Here is a 15,404-nt window from a genome sequence, read left to right on the forward strand (position 1 = left end):
TCCCAGCAGCAGTCCTTCTACACCCCAGTCTCCAAAGTCTGCTATCTGCAAAAGTCCATCTGCACCTCAGTATCCAACATCTGCTCTCTGTAAGATCCTTCTGCAACCCCGTCTGAAAACTCTGCCCTCTGTAACAGTCCTTCTGCACCCCTTGTCCAACCTCTGTTCTTGTAACAGTCCTTTTGCACGCCAATCTCAAACCTCTGCTCACTACAACGATTCTTCTGCACCCCAGTCTCCAACCTCTGCTCTCTGCAAAAGTCCTTCTGCACCCCATTCTCCAATATCTGCTCTCTGCAACAGTCCTTCTGCACCACAGTCTGAAAACTCTGTTCACTGCAACGATCATTCTGCAACCCAGTCTCCAACCTCTGCTCTCTATAACAGTCCTGCTGTACCACAGTCTCCAAACTCTGCTCTTTGTAAGATCCTTCTGCAACCCTCTCTCCAAATTCTGCTGTCTGTAACAGTCCTTCTGCACCCGAGTCTCCAAACTCTGCTCTGTTTATCAGGCCTTTTGCACCCCATTCTCCAACCTCTGCTCTCTGCAACAGTCCTTCTGCACCGGAGACTCTAAACTCTGCTTTCTGTATCAGTCCATCTGCACCCCAATCTCCAAAGTCTGCTTTCTGTAACAGTCCTTCTGCACCTCAGTCTACAAACTCTGCTCGCTGCAACACTCCTTCTCCAACCCAATCCCCAACATCTTCTCTCCGCAACAGTCCTTCTGCACCAAAGTCTCAAAACTCTGTCTCTGTAACAGTCCTACATAAAGGCAGTCTAGAACCTCTACTTTCTGCAACAGTGCTTCTGCACCCAAATCTCAAACCTGTGCTCTCGGCAACAGTTCTTCTACACCCCATGTCCAGCCTCTGCTCTCTGCAGCAGTTCCTCTGCAACCCAGTTTCCAAACTCCGCTCTCTATAACGGTCCTTCTGCACCTCATTCTCCAAACTCTACTCTCTGTAAAAGTATTTCTGCACCACTTGACCAAACGCTGCTCTCCGTAACAGGCCGTCTGCACCCCACTCTCCGACATCTTTTCTCTATAAAATCCTTCTGCACCCCAGTCTCCAACCTCTGCTCTCTACAAGTATCCTTCTGCACCCCAGTCTCCAACCACTACTCTCTGCAACAGTCATTCTGCACCACATTCTCCAACATGTCCTCTCTGCAAAATCCTTATGCACCTCAGTTTGAAAACTATGTTCTCTGAGACGACCCTTCTGCACCCTAGTCTCAAACCTCTGCTCTCTGTAACAGTTCTTCTGCACCCCAGTCTCCAACCTCTGCTCTCTGTAACAGTCCTTTGCACCTCAGTCTCAAACCTCTGCTCTCGGCAAAAGTCCTTCTACACCCCATTCTCTAACCTCTGTTCTCTGCAACAATCCTTTTGAACTAGTCTCAAAACTCTGCTCTCTGCAACAGTCCTTCTGTACCCTAGTCTCCAAATTATGCTCTCTGTAACGGTCCTTCTGTACAGCAGTCTACAAACTCTGCTCTCTCTAACGGTCCTTCTGCACCCCAGTCTCCAAACTCTGCTCCCTGTAACAGTCCTTCTGCACCCCAGTCTCCAACCTCTGCTCTTTGCGACAGTTCTTCTTCACAGCAGTCTCCGATCTCTGCTTTCTCTATTAGTTTTTCTGCACCCCGGTCTCCAACCTGTGCTCTCTGTAACAGTACTTCTGCATCTCAGTCTCCAAACTCTGCTTTCTGCAAAATTGCTTCTGCACCAAATCTCCAAACTCTGCTCCCTCCAACAGTTCTTTTACAACCAATCTCCAACCTCTGCTATCTGCAGCAGTCTTTCTGCACCCCAGTCTCCAACATCTGCTCTGTGTAACAGTCATTCTACACAGCAGTCTCCAATCTCTGATCTGTGTAAAATCTTTCTGCAACCCAGTCTCCAAACTCTTCCCTCTGAAACAGTCCTTCTGCACTCTTTCTCCAAACTCTTCTCTCTGTAACAGGCCTTCTGCATCCCAGTCTTCAACCTCTTTTCTGTAACAATCCTTCTGCACCCCAGTCTCAAACCTCTGCTCTCTACAAGGATCTTTCTTCACCACAGTCTCCAATGTCTACTCTCTGCAACAGTCCTTCTTCACCCGAGACTCCAACAACTGCTCTCTGCAACAGTCCTTCTGCACTTCAGTCTGAAAACTCTGCTCTTCAATGATCCTTCTGTACCCCAGTCTCCAAACTCTGCTCTCTTTAAGATCCTTCTGCAACCCTGTCTCCAAACTCTGCTCCCTGTAACAGTCCTTCTGCACCCCAGTCTCCAACCTCTGTGCTCTGTATCAGACCTTTTGAACCCATATCTACAACCTCTACTCTCCATAACAGTCCTTCTGAACCTTAGTCTCCAAATTCTGCTCTCTGCAACGATCTTTCTTCACCTCTGTCTCCATAGTCTGCTCTCTGCAACACTCATTCTGCACCTTAGTTTCCAACCTCTGCTCTTTTTAGATCCTTCTGCACACCAGTTTCCAAACTCTGTTCTCTACACCATTCCTTCTCCATCCCAGTCTCCAACCTCTTCTTTCTGCAACGATCCTGTAGCACCCCAGTCTCCAACCTCTGTTCTCTACAAAAGACCTTCTGCTCCCCAGTCTCCAAACTATGCTCTGTCTAACAGTCCTTTTGTACTGTAATCTCCAACCTCTGCTCTCTGTAATGGTTCTTCTGCACCCCAGTCTCCAAACTCTGTTGTCTGTAGCAGGCCTTCTGCACTCCAGTCTCCAAACGCAGCTCTCTGTAACAAGCCTTCTGCACCCCAGTCTCCAACTCTTTCTCTCTGCAATGATCCTTCTGCACCCCAGTGTGAAACCTCTGCTCCTTGCAACAGTTCGTCTGCACCCCAGTCTCAAAACTCTGCTCTCTGTAAGATCCTTCTGCACTCCAGTCTCCAAGCTCTACTCTCTGCAGCAGGCAATTTGAACCCCAGTCTCCAACCTCTGCTCTCTGTAAGATCTATCTAAACCCCAGTATCCAACCTCTGCTCTCTGGAACAGTCCTTCTGCACCCCAGTCTCCAAACTCTTCTCTCTGCAAGATCCTTATAGACCCCAGTCTCCAACCTCTGCTCTCTGCAACAGTCTTTCTGCACCACAGTCTCCAACCTCTGCGCTCTGAAATAGTTTTTCTATACCACAGTCTTCAAACTCTGGTATCTGTAACGGTTCTTCTGCACCCCAATTTCCAAACTCTGCTTGCTGTAACAGTCCTTCTGCACTTAAGTCTCCAAACTCTGCTCTCTGTAGCAGGCCTTATGCAACCCAGTCTTCAAAATCTGCTCTCTCCAAGGATCCTTCTGCACCCCAGTCTCCAACCACTGCTCTCTGCAATGATCCTACTGCACCGGAGTCTCCAACCTCCAATCTCTGCAACAGTCCTTCTGCACCTCAGTCTCCAAATTCTGCTCTCTTTAAGACCAATCTGAACCCCAGTCTCGAAAGCCTGCTCTCTGCAACAGTCCTTCAGCACCACAGTCTCCAAACTCTGCTCTCTGCAACGATTCTTCTGGACCCCATTCTCCAACCTCTGCTCTCTGTAACAATCCTTCTGCACAACAGTCTCCAAACTCTGCTCTTTGTAAGATCCTTCTGCACTCCAGTTTCCAAACTCTGCTCTCTGTAACATTTCTTCTCCACCCCAGTCTTTAACCTCTGCTTTATGCAAGTGTCTCTCGGCACCCCAGTCTCCAAACTCTGTCCTCTGCAACAGTCCTTCTGCTCCCCAGTCTCCAACCTCTACTCTCCGTAACAGTCCTTCAGCACCCCAGTCTCCAAACTCTGCTTTCTGTATCAGTCCTTCTGAACCTCAGTCTCAAACCTCTGCTCTCTTTATCTATCCATCTGCACCACAGTCTCAAAACTTTGCTCTGTGTAACATTCCTTCTGCACCCCAATTTCCAACCTCTGCTTTCTGTAACACTCCTTCTGCACCTCAGTCTTCAACCTGTGCTCTCTGTAAAATTTTTTTCTGCACCCCAGTCTCCAACCTCTTCTCTCTGTAGCAGTTTTTCTATACCACAATCTACAAACTCTTGTCTCTGTAACGGTCCTTCTGCACCCCAATTTCAAACATCTGCTTTCTGTAACAATCCTTCTGCACCTCAGTCTCTAAACTCTGCTCTCTGTAACAGTCCTTCTGCACCCCAGTCTCCAACCACTGCTCTCTGTAACAGTCCACCTGCACCTCAGTCTCCAACCTCTCCTGTAACAGGCCTTCTGCATGTCAGTCTCCAAACTCTTCTCTCTGTAGCAGGCCCTCTGGACCCCAGTCTCCAAAATCTGCTCTGTGCAACGATCCTTCTGCACCCCAGTCTCCAACATCAGCTCACTGCAATGATCCAACTTCACCCCACTCTCATACCTCTGATCTCTACAACAATCCTTCTGCACCTCAGTCTCCTAATTCTCCTCTCTGTAAGATGCTTCTGCAAACCTGCATCCAATTTCTGCTATCTGTAACAGTCTTTCTGCACCCCAGTCTCCTACCTCTGCTCTCCTAACAGTCCTTCTGCACCTCAGTCTCTCAAATCTGCTCTCTGTAAGATCCTTTTGCAACCAAGTCTTTAAACTCTGCACTCTGTAACAGTCCTTCTGCACAATAGTCTCCAACCTCTTCTCTCTGCAATGATTCTTCTCCACCCCAGTCTCCAACATCTGCTTTCTGAAACAGTACTTCCGCTCCCCAGTCTCCAAACTCTGCTCTCTGTAAGATCCATCTGAACCCCAGTTTCCAACCTCTGCTCTCTGTAACAGTCCTTCTGCACCCCAGTCTTCAAACGCTGCTCTCTGTAACAGTCCTTCCGCACCCCAGTCTCTAAAATCTGCTCTCTGCAACAGTCCTTCTCCACCCCAGTCTCCAACATCTGCTCTCTGAAACCGTCCTTCGGCACCCCAGTCTCCAAACTCTTCTCTCAGCAACGAACCTTCTGGACCCCAGTCTCCAAAGTCTGCTCTCTGCAACAGTCCTTGTGCACCACAGTCTCCAAACTCTGTTCTCTGTAAGATTCTTCTGCACTCCAGTTTCCAAACTCTGCTCTCTGTAACAATTCTTCTCCACCCCAGTCTCCAACCTCTGTCCTCTGCAACAGTCCTTCTTCTCCCCATTCTCCGAGATCTGCTCTCTGTAACAGACCTTATGTACTGCAGTTTCCAAACTTTGCTCTCTGTAACGGTCCTTCGACAACTGAGTCTCCAACTTCTGCTTCTTTGAATCAGTCCTTCTGAACCCAGTCTCCAACCTCTGCTCTTTTTATCTATCTTTCTGCACCTCAGTCTCCAACATGTTCTTTCTGTAACAGTCCTTCTTCACCCCAGTCTCCAACCTCTGCTCTCTGTAACAGTCCTTCTATACCACAGTCTCCAACCTCTGCTCTCTGTAAGGATCTTTCTGATCTCCAATTTCCAACCTCTGCTTTCTGTAACAGTCTTTCTGCACGTAAGTCTCCAACATCTGCTCTCTGTAAGTTCCTTCAGCAAACCAGTCTCCAAACTCTGCTCTCTGTAACAGTTCTTTTTTAACCCCAGTCTCCAAACTCTGCTCTCTGCAACGATCCTTCTGGAACCCAGTCTCCAACGTCTGCTCTCTGCAACAGTCCTTCTGCACCAGAGTCCTCAACCTCTGCTCTCTGTAAGATCCTTCTGCAACCCAATTTCCAAACTGTGCTTCCTGTAACAGTCCTTCTGCACCTGAGTCTCCAAGCTCTGCTCTCTGTAACACTCCTTCTACACCTTTTGCACCCAGCTTTCAACCACTGCTCTCTGTAACAGTCAAGCTACACCCCAGTCTCCAACCTCTGCTCTATGTAAGATCCTTCAGCAACCCAGTCTCCAAACACTGCTCTTTATAACAATCCTTATGCAGCCCAGTCGCTAACATCTCCTCTCTGTACCAGGACTTCTGCACGCCAGTATTCAAACTCTGCTCATTGCAACAATCCTTCTGCACCCCAGTCTCCAACCTCTAATCTCTAAAACAGTCCATCTGCACCTCAGTCTCCAACATCTACTCTGTGTAAGATCCTTCTGCACCCCTGTCTCCAAGCTCTGCTCTTGTAACGATCCTTCTGCACCCCAATCTCATACCTCTGTTCTATGTAACAGGCCTTCGGCACCTCAGTCTCCATTCTCTGCTTCCTTCAAAAGTCCTTCTGCACCCCAGTCTCCAAAGTCTGCTCTATGCAACAGTCCTTCTATACTTCAGTCTTCAAACTCTGCTCTCTGTAACGGTTTGTCTGCACCCCAGTCTCCAACCTCTGCTCTCTGCAATAGTCTTTCTGCACCCCAGTCTCCAAAATCTACTCTCTGTAACAATTCTTCTGCACCTCATTCTCCAACCACTGCTCTCTGTAACAGTCCACCTGCACCTCAGTCTCCAAACTCTTCTCTCTGTAAGATCCTTCAGCAACCCAGTCTCCAAATTCTGCTCTGTATAACAGTCCTTCTGCACCCCATTCTCCAACCTCTCCTCTCTGTAGCAGGACTTCTGCACCTCAGTCTTCAAAATCTGCTCTCTACAACAGTCCATCTGCACCTCAGTCTCCAAATTCTGCTCTCTGTAAGATGCTTCTGCACCCCTGTATCTAACCTCTGCTCTCTGCAACAGTCCTTCTGCACCCCAGTCTCCAACCACTTCTCTCATCAAGAGTTCTTCTGCACACTGGTTACCAAAATCTGCTCTCTGCAACAGTCCTTCTGCATCCCAGTCTCCAACATCTGCTGTTTGCAACAGTTCCTGTGCACCTCAGTCTGAATACTCTGCTCTCTGCAACGACCCTTCTGCACCCCAGTCTCAAAACTCGGCTCTCTGTAACAGTCCTTCTGCACCTCAGTCTCCCAACTCTGCTCTTTGTAAAATCCTTCTTCAACCCAGTCTTTAAACTCTGCAATTTTTATCTGTCCTTCTGCACAACAGTCTCCAAATTCTGCTCTCTGTAACAGGACTTCTGCAACCCAGTCTCCAACTTCTGCTCTCTGTAACAGGACTTCTGCACCTCAGTCTCCAAACTCTTCTATCTGCAATAATTCTTCTCCACCCCAGTCTCCAACATCTGCTCTCTGCAACACTCGTTTTAAACCCCAGTCTCCAAAATCTGCTCTCTGTAAGATCCAACTGAACCCCAGTCTCCAACCTATGCTCTCTGTAACAGTCCTTCTGCACCCAAGTCTCCGAACTCTGTTCTCCGTAACAGTCCTTCTGCACCTCAGTCTCCAAACTCTGCTCAATGTAACAATCCTTCTGCACCCCAGTCTCTAATATCTGCTCTCTGCAAAAGTCCTTTTGCACCCCAGTCTTCAACATCTGCTCTCTGCAAGAGTCCTTCTGGACCCAGTCTCCAACCTCTGCTCTCTACAAGAGTTCTTCTGCACCACAGTCTCCAACCTCTGCTCTCTGTATGATCCTTCTGCACTCCAGTTTCCGAACTCTGCTCTCTGTAACATTTTTTCTCCACCCAGTCTCCAACCTCTGTCCTCTTCAACAGTCCTTCTGCTCCCCAATCTCCGAGATCAGCTCTCTGTAACAGTTTTTCTGCACCTCAGTCTCCAACCTATGCTCTATGTAAGAGTCCTTCTGCACCCCAGTCTCCAACCTCTGCTCTCAATAACAGTCCTATACCGCAGTCTCCAACCTCTGTTCTCTGTAACAGTTCTTCTGAACCTCAGTCTGAAACCTCTGCTCTGTGCACCATCCTTTTGCACCCAGTCTTCAACCACTGCTCTCTGAAACAGTCAAGCTACACCTCAGTCTCCAAACTCTGCTCTCTGTAAGATCCTTCAGAAACCCAGTCTCAAAACACTGCTCTCTATAACAGTCCTTCTGTACCCCAGTCTCCAACCTCTCCTCTCAGTAACAGGCCTTCTGCACGCCAGTCTTCAAACTCTACTCTATGCAAGGATTATTTTGCATCCCTGTCTCCAACCTCTGCTCTCTGCAATGATCCTAATGCACCCCAGTCTCCAACATCTCATCTCTGAAACAGTCCTTCTGCACCTCAGTCTCCAACCTCTGCTCTCTGTAAGATCCTTTAGCAACCCACTGTCCAAACTCTCCTCTTTGTAACAGGCCTTCTGCACGCCAGTCTCCAAACTCTGCTCTCTGTAGCAGGCCTTCTGCATCCCAGTCTTTAACCGCTGCTCTCTGCAACGATCCTTCTGCACCCCAGTGTCCAACCTGTGCTCTCTGAAATGATCCTACTGCACTCAAGTCTCCGACCTCTGATCTCTGCAACATTTCTTTTGCACCTCAGTCTCCAACCTCTGCTCTCTGTAAGATTCTTCTGCACCCCTGTTTCCAAACTCTGCTCTCTGTAACAGTTCTTTTGCACCGGAGTCTCCAAACTCTGCTCTCTGTAACAGGATGTCCGCACCTCAGTCTCAAACCTGTGCTCTCCACAACAGTCCTTCTACATTCCAGTCTCCAAACTCTGCTCTCTACGACAGTCCTTCTACACCCTAATTACCAACATCTGTCTCTGCAACAGACCTTCCGCACCTAAGTCTCCAACATCTGCTCTCTTCAACAGTTCTTCTGCACCTCAGTCTGAAAACTCTGCTCTCTGCAACGAACCTTCTGCACCTCAATCTCCTACCTCTGCTCTCTGTAACAGTCCTTCTGCACCTCAGTCTCCCAACTCTGCTCTGTATATGATCCTTCTGCAACACAGTCTTTAAACTCTGCACTCTGTAACAGTCCTTCTGCAAAACAGTCTCCAACCTATGCTCTCTGTAACAGGACTTCTGCAACCCAGTCCCCAAACTCTGCTCTCTGTAATAGGCCTTCTGCACCCCAGTCTCCAACCTATTCTCTCTGCAACGATTCTTCTCCACCCAAGTCTCCAAATCTGCTCTAGGCAACTGTCCTTTTGCACCCCAGTCTCCAAACTCTGCTCTCTGTAAGATCTATCTGAACCGCAGTCTCCAACATCTGCTCTCTGTAACAGTCCTTCTGCACCCCAGTCTCCAAACTCTGCTTTCTGTAACAGTCCTTCTATACCGCAGTCTCCAAACTCTGCTATCTTTAAGGATCCTTCTGCACCCCAATTTCCAACCTCTGCTTTCTGTAACACTCCTTCTGCATGTCAGTCTCCAACATCTGCTCTCTGTACGTTCCTTCAGCAAACCAGTCTCCAAACTCTGCTCTCTGTAACAGTCCTTCTGCACCCCAGTCTCAAACCTCTCCTCTCTGTAACAGGCCTTCTGCACGCCAGTTTCAAAACTCTGATCTCTATAGCAGGCCTTCTGCACCCCAGTTTTTATACTATGCTCTCTGCAACGATCCTTCTGCACCCAAGTCTCGAAACTTTGCTCTCTGCAATGATCCTACTGCACCCAAGTCTCCAACCTGTGATCTCTGTAAAAGTCCTTCTGCACTTCAGTCTCTAAATTCTGCTCTCTGTAAGATCTTTCTGCACCGCTCTCTCCAACCTCTGCTCTTTGTAACAGTCCTTCTGCACCCCAGTCTTTAACCTCTGCTCTCCGAAAGAGTCATTCTGCACCCCAGTCTCCAACCTCTGCTCTCTGTAACGGTCTTTCTGCACACCAGACTCCAATCTCTGCTTTCTGTGTCAGTCCTTCTGTACCCCAGTCTCCAACCTCTGATCTCTGCAGAGTCCTTCTGCTACTCAGTATTCAAATTCTGCTCTCTGTAAGATCCTTCTGCACCCCTGTATTTAACCTCTGCTCTCATAAACACTTCTTCTGAACAACAGTCTCCAACCTCTGCTCTCTTTAACAGAACTTCTGCCACCCAGTCTCCAAACTCTGCTCTGTGTAACAGGCCTTCTGATCCCCAGTCTCCAACCTCTTCTCTCTGCAATGATTCTTCTCCACCTAAGTCTTCAACTTCTGCTCTCTGCAACAGTCCTTTTGCACCCCAGTCTCTAAACTCCGCTCTCTGTAACAGTCCTTCTGCACCTCATTCTCCAACCTCTTCTCTCTGCAACAGTCTTTCTTCTCCCCAGTCTCTGAGATCTGCTCTCTGTAAAAGTCCTTCTGTACCACAGTGTCCATCCAGTGCTCTCAGTTTCAGTTCTTCTACACCCCAGTCTCCAAACAATGCTTTGTGTATCAGCCTATCTGAACGCCAGTATCCAACCTCTGTTCTCCGTATCCATCCTTCTGCACCTCAGTCTCCAACTTGTGCTCTTTGTAAGAGTCCTTCTGCATCCCAGTCACCAACCTCTGCTCTCAGTAACAGTCCTAAACTGCAGTCTCAAAACTCTGCTCTCTTTAAAGGTACTTCTGCACCCCAATTTCCAACCTCTGGTTCCTATAACAGTCCTTCTGCACCTCAGTCTCTGCAACAGTCCTTCTACACCCCACTCTCCAACATCTGGTCTCTGCAACAGTCCTTATGCATTACAGTCTGAAAACTCTGCTGCCTGCAACGAATCTCCTGCACCCCAGTCTCCTACCTCAGGTGTCTGTTACAATCCTTCTGCTCCTCAGTCTCCATCCTCTGCTCTTTGTAAGATCCATCTCAACTCCAGTCCTTTACCTCTGCTCTCTGTAACAGTTCTTCTACATCTCAGTCTCCAACCTCTTTTCTCTGCAACAGTTCATCTGCACCCCAGTCTCCAAAATCTGCTCTCTTTAACAGTCCTTCTGCACACCAGTCTGCAAACTCTGCTCTCTGCAACGAACTTTATGAACCCCAGTCTCCAAAGTCTGCTCTCTGCAACAGTCCTGCACCACAGTCTCCAACCTGTGCTCTATGTAAGATCTTTCTGCACTCCAGTTTCATAACTCTGCTCTCTAACATTCCTTCTAGACCCCAGGTGCCAACCTCTGCTTTCTGCAAGGGTCCTGCGGCACCCCTGTATCCAAACTCTGTTCTCTCTACCGTCTTTCTGCTCCCCAGTCTCTAGTATCTGCTCTCTGTAACAATCCTTCTGTACCGCAGTCAACAAACTCTGCTCTCTGTAACGGTCCTTCTGCATTCCATTCTCCAACCTCTGCTTTCTGTATCAGTCCTTCTGAACCCCAGTCTCTAACCTCTGTTCTCTATGTCTATCCTTCTGCACCTCAGTCTCCAGCCTGTGCTATCTGTAACAGTCCTTTTGCACCCAAGTCTCCAACCTCTGCTCTCTGTAACAGTCCTTCTATACCGTAGTCTCCATCCTCTGTTCTCTGTAACGGTCCATCTGCAATCCAATTTCCAACCTCTGCTTTCTGTAACACTCCTTCTGCACCTCAGTCTCCAAACTCTGCTATCCGTATCAGTCCTTCTACACCTCAATCTCCAACCTCGGCTCTCTGTAACAGTACTTCTGCACCTCAGTCTTAAACCTCGGCTCTCCACGATCCTTCTCCACCCCAGTTTTCAACCACTGCTCTCTGTAACGATCCTTCCGTACCTCAGTCTCGAACATCTTCTCTCTGCAACGATCCTTCTGAACCCCAGTCTGAAAACTCTGCTAGCTGCAACAGTTTTTGTTAACCCCAGTCTCCAACATGTACTTCCTGGAACAGTTGACTGTACCTCAGTCTGAAAACTCTGCTCTCTGCAATAATCCATCTGCACCCCAGTCCTCAACCTCTGCTCTCTGTAACAGTCCTTCTGTACCTCAGTCTCCAATCATTGCTCTCTGCAACAGTCCTTCTACACCCCAGTCTTAATACTCTGATGGCCCCAACGATCTTTCTGCACCCCAGTCTCCAAACTCTGTTCTCTACATCAGTTCTGATTCACCCCAGACTCCAACCTCTGTTCTATATAACAGTCCTTCTGTACCACAGTCTCCAACCTCTGTTCTCTGTAAGGGTCGGAATGCACCCCAGTATCCAACCTCTCCTTTCTGTATCAGTCGTTTTGAACGACAGTCTCCAAACTCTGCCCTCTGGAAGATTCCTTCTGCAACTAAGTCTGCAAACTCTGCTCTCTGCAACAGTCCTTCTGCACCCCAGTCTCCAACCTCTGCTGTCTGCAACAGTCCTTTTTCACCCCAGTCTCCAATATCTTCTCTCTGCAACAGTTATTCTCCACCCCAGTCTCCAAACTTTGCTCTCTGTAACAGTCTTCCTGTACTGCATTCTCCAACCTCTGCTCTCCGTAAGGGTACTTCGGCACCCGAGTCTCCAACCTCTACTTTCTGTGTCAGTCCTTCTGCATCCCAGTCTCCAACCTCTGCTCTGAGTAACTCTTCTTCTGCACCTTAGTCTCCAACTTCTGCTCTCTGCTACAGTCCTTCTAGACCCCAATCTCCAACCTCTACTCTCTGCAACAGTCCTTGTACATCCCAGTCTAAAACCTCTGCTCTCTGCAACAGTCCTTCTGCACCCCAGTCTCCAACCTCTGCTCTCTGTAACAATACTTCTGCACCTCAGTCTCCAAACTCTGCTCTCTGTAACAGTACTTCTGCACCTAAGTCTCCATTCTCTGCTCTCTGTAAGATCCTTCTGCAACCCAGTCTCCAAACTCTGCTCTCTGTAACAGTCCTTCATCACCCCAGTCTTCAAATTCTGCTCTCTGTCAAAGGCCTTTTGCACTCCAGTCTCCAACCTCTACTCTCTGTATCAGTCCATCTGCACCCCAGTCTCTAACGTCTGCTCTCTGTAACGATCCTTCTGCACCCCAGTCTCCAACCACTTCTCTCTGCTACAGTTTTTCTAGACCCCAATCTCCAACCTCTAATCTCTGCAACAGTCCTTGTACATCCCAGTATAAAACCTCTGCTCTCTGCAACAGTCCTTCTGCACCCCAGTCTTTAAACTCTGCTCTCTGTAACAGTCCTTCTGTACCGCAGTCTTCAACCTCTCCTCTTTGTAATGGTCCTTCTGCACCCCAGTCTCCAAACACTGCTTACTGTATCAGTCTTTCTGCACCACAGTCTCCAACCTCTGCTCTCTGTAACAGTCTTTCTGCACCTAAGTCTCCAACCTCTGCTCTATGCAACAGTGTTTCTGCAACCCAGTCTCCAACCTCTGCTGTCTGCATCAATCATTCTGGACCCCAGTCCCCAACATCTGTTTTCTGTATCAGTCCTGAACCACAGTCTCCAAAATCTGCTTTCTGTAACAGTCCTTCTGCACCTCAGTCTCCAACCTCTGCTCTCTGCAACAGACCTTCTGCTCCCCAGTCTCCAACCTCTGCTCTCTGCAGTAATCCTTCTGCACCACAGTCTCCAACGTCTGCTCTCTGCCACAGTCCTTCTGCATTCCAGACTCCAACCTCTTCTCACTGCAAATATCCTTTGGCATCTCAGTCTCAAAACTCTGCTCCCTTCAACAGTCCTTGTGAACCCCAGTCTCCAACATCTTCTCTCTGCAACAGTTCTTTTGTACCTCAGTCTGAAAACTCTGCTCTGGGCAACAATCTTTATGCACCCAGTCTTCAAACTCTACTCTCTGTAACAGTCCTTCTGTACATCAGTCTCCAACCTCTGCTTTCTGTAAGACCCTTTTAAACTTAGTCCACAAACTCTGCTCACTGAAACACATTCTGCACCCCAGTCTGCAATCTCTGCTCTCTGTAACAGGCCTTCTGCACCCCAGTCTCAAGCCACTGCTCTCTGTAAGAAGAATTTTTCAACCCAGTCTCCAACAGCTACTCTCTGCAACGATTCTTGTGCACCCCAGTCTCCAACTTCTGCTCTCTGCAACAGTCCTTCTGCACCCCAGTCTCCAACCTCTGTACTCTGCAATAGTTCTGCATCCCAGTGTCCAACCTCTGCTCTCTATAGCAGTCATTCTGTACCGGGTCTCCGACCTCTGCTCTCTTTATCTGTTCTTCTGCACCCCAGGCTAGAACATCTGCTTTATCTATAAGTCCTTCTGCACCCCAGTCTCCAATATCTGCCCTCTTTAACAGTCTTTCTGCACCTCACTCTCCAACCTCTGCTTTCTGCAAAAGTCCTCCTGCAACCCAGTCTCCAACCTCTGCTCTCTGCAACATTCCTTCTGCACCCCAGTATCCTACCTTTGCTCTCTGTAAAAGTCCTCCTGCACTCCAATCTAAAAATCTCTCCGTTCTGTAATGATGATTTGCACCCCAGTCTCTAACCTCTGCTCTCTTAAACAATCTTTCGGCACCTTAGTCTCCAACTTCTGCTGTATGCAACGATCCTTCGTCATCCCAGTCTCAAACATCTGCACTCTGTAACAGTCATTCTAAACCTCAGTCTCCTACCTCCGCTCTCTGCAACAGTCTTTTTGCACCCCAATCTCCAACATGTGCTCTCTTCAACAGTCCTTCTATACCCCAGTCTCCAACCTCTTCTCTGCTCTCTTAAACAGTCCTACTGCACCCCACTCTCTAACCACTGCTCTTTGTAACAGTCCTTCTGCACCTCAGTCTCCAAACTCTGCTCTCTGAAAGAAACTTCTACAACCCAGTCTCCAACCTCTGCTCTCTGTAACAGTCCTTCTGCACCCCACTCTCCAACCTCTGCTCTTTGCAATAATTCTTCTGCACCCCAGTCTCAAACGTCTGCTCTATGGCACAGTCCTTCTGCATCCCAGACTCCAACCTCTTCTCACTGTAAGATCCTTCGGAACCCCAGTCTCCAACCTCTGCTCTCTTCAAAGTTCTTTCTGCACCCCAGTATCCAACCTCTGTTCTCTGCATCAGTCCTTCTGCGCCACAGTCTCCAACATCTACTCTCTGCAACAGTTCTTCTCCACACCAGTCTCCAACCTCTGTTCTCTGTAACAGTCCTTCTGTACTGCAGTCTCCAACCACTGCTCTCTGTAAGGGTCCTTCTGCACCCGAGTCTACAAACACTGTTCTGTGTAACTGTCCTTCTGCACCTTAGTCTCCAACCTCTGCTCTCTGCTACAGTACTTCTGCACCCCAATCTCCTACCTCTACTCTCTGCAACAGTCCTTCTACTCGCCAGTCTAAAACCTCTGCTCTCCGCAATAGTCCTTCTGCACCCCAGTCTCCAAACTCTGCTCTCTGTATCAATCCTTTTGCACCTCAGTCTCCAATCTCTACTCTCTGTAACGATCCTTCTGCACCTCAGTCTTCAAACTCTACTCTTTGTAACAGTGCTTGTGCACCTCAGTCTCCAACATCTGCTCTTTGTATGATCCTTCTGCAACCCAGTCTCCAATTTCTGCTCTCTATAACAGTCCTCGTGCACCCCAGTCTCCAAACTCTGCTCTCTGTACCAGGCTTTCTTCACCCCAGTTTCCAACATCTGCTCTCTGTATATGTCCTTCTGCACCTCAGTCTTCAACCTCTGCTTTCTGCAACAATCCTTCGGCATCCTATCTCCAACCTCTGCTCGCTGCATCAGTCCGTCTGCACCCAGTCTCCAAACTCTGTTCTCTGCAACAGTCGTTCTGCTTCCCAGTGTCCAACCTCTGCACTCTATACCAGTCCTACTGTACCGGAGTAAGCAAACTCTGCTCTCTTTATCCGTCCTTCTGCACCCCAGTCTCCAACATCTGCTTT

This window comes from Ictidomys tridecemlineatus, chromosome 3 (genome assembly GCF_052094955.1).
Source record: "Ictidomys tridecemlineatus isolate mIctTri1 chromosome 3, mIctTri1.hap1, whole genome shotgun sequence".
Lineage (NCBI taxonomy): Eukaryota > Metazoa > Chordata > Mammalia > Rodentia > Sciuridae > Ictidomys > Ictidomys tridecemlineatus.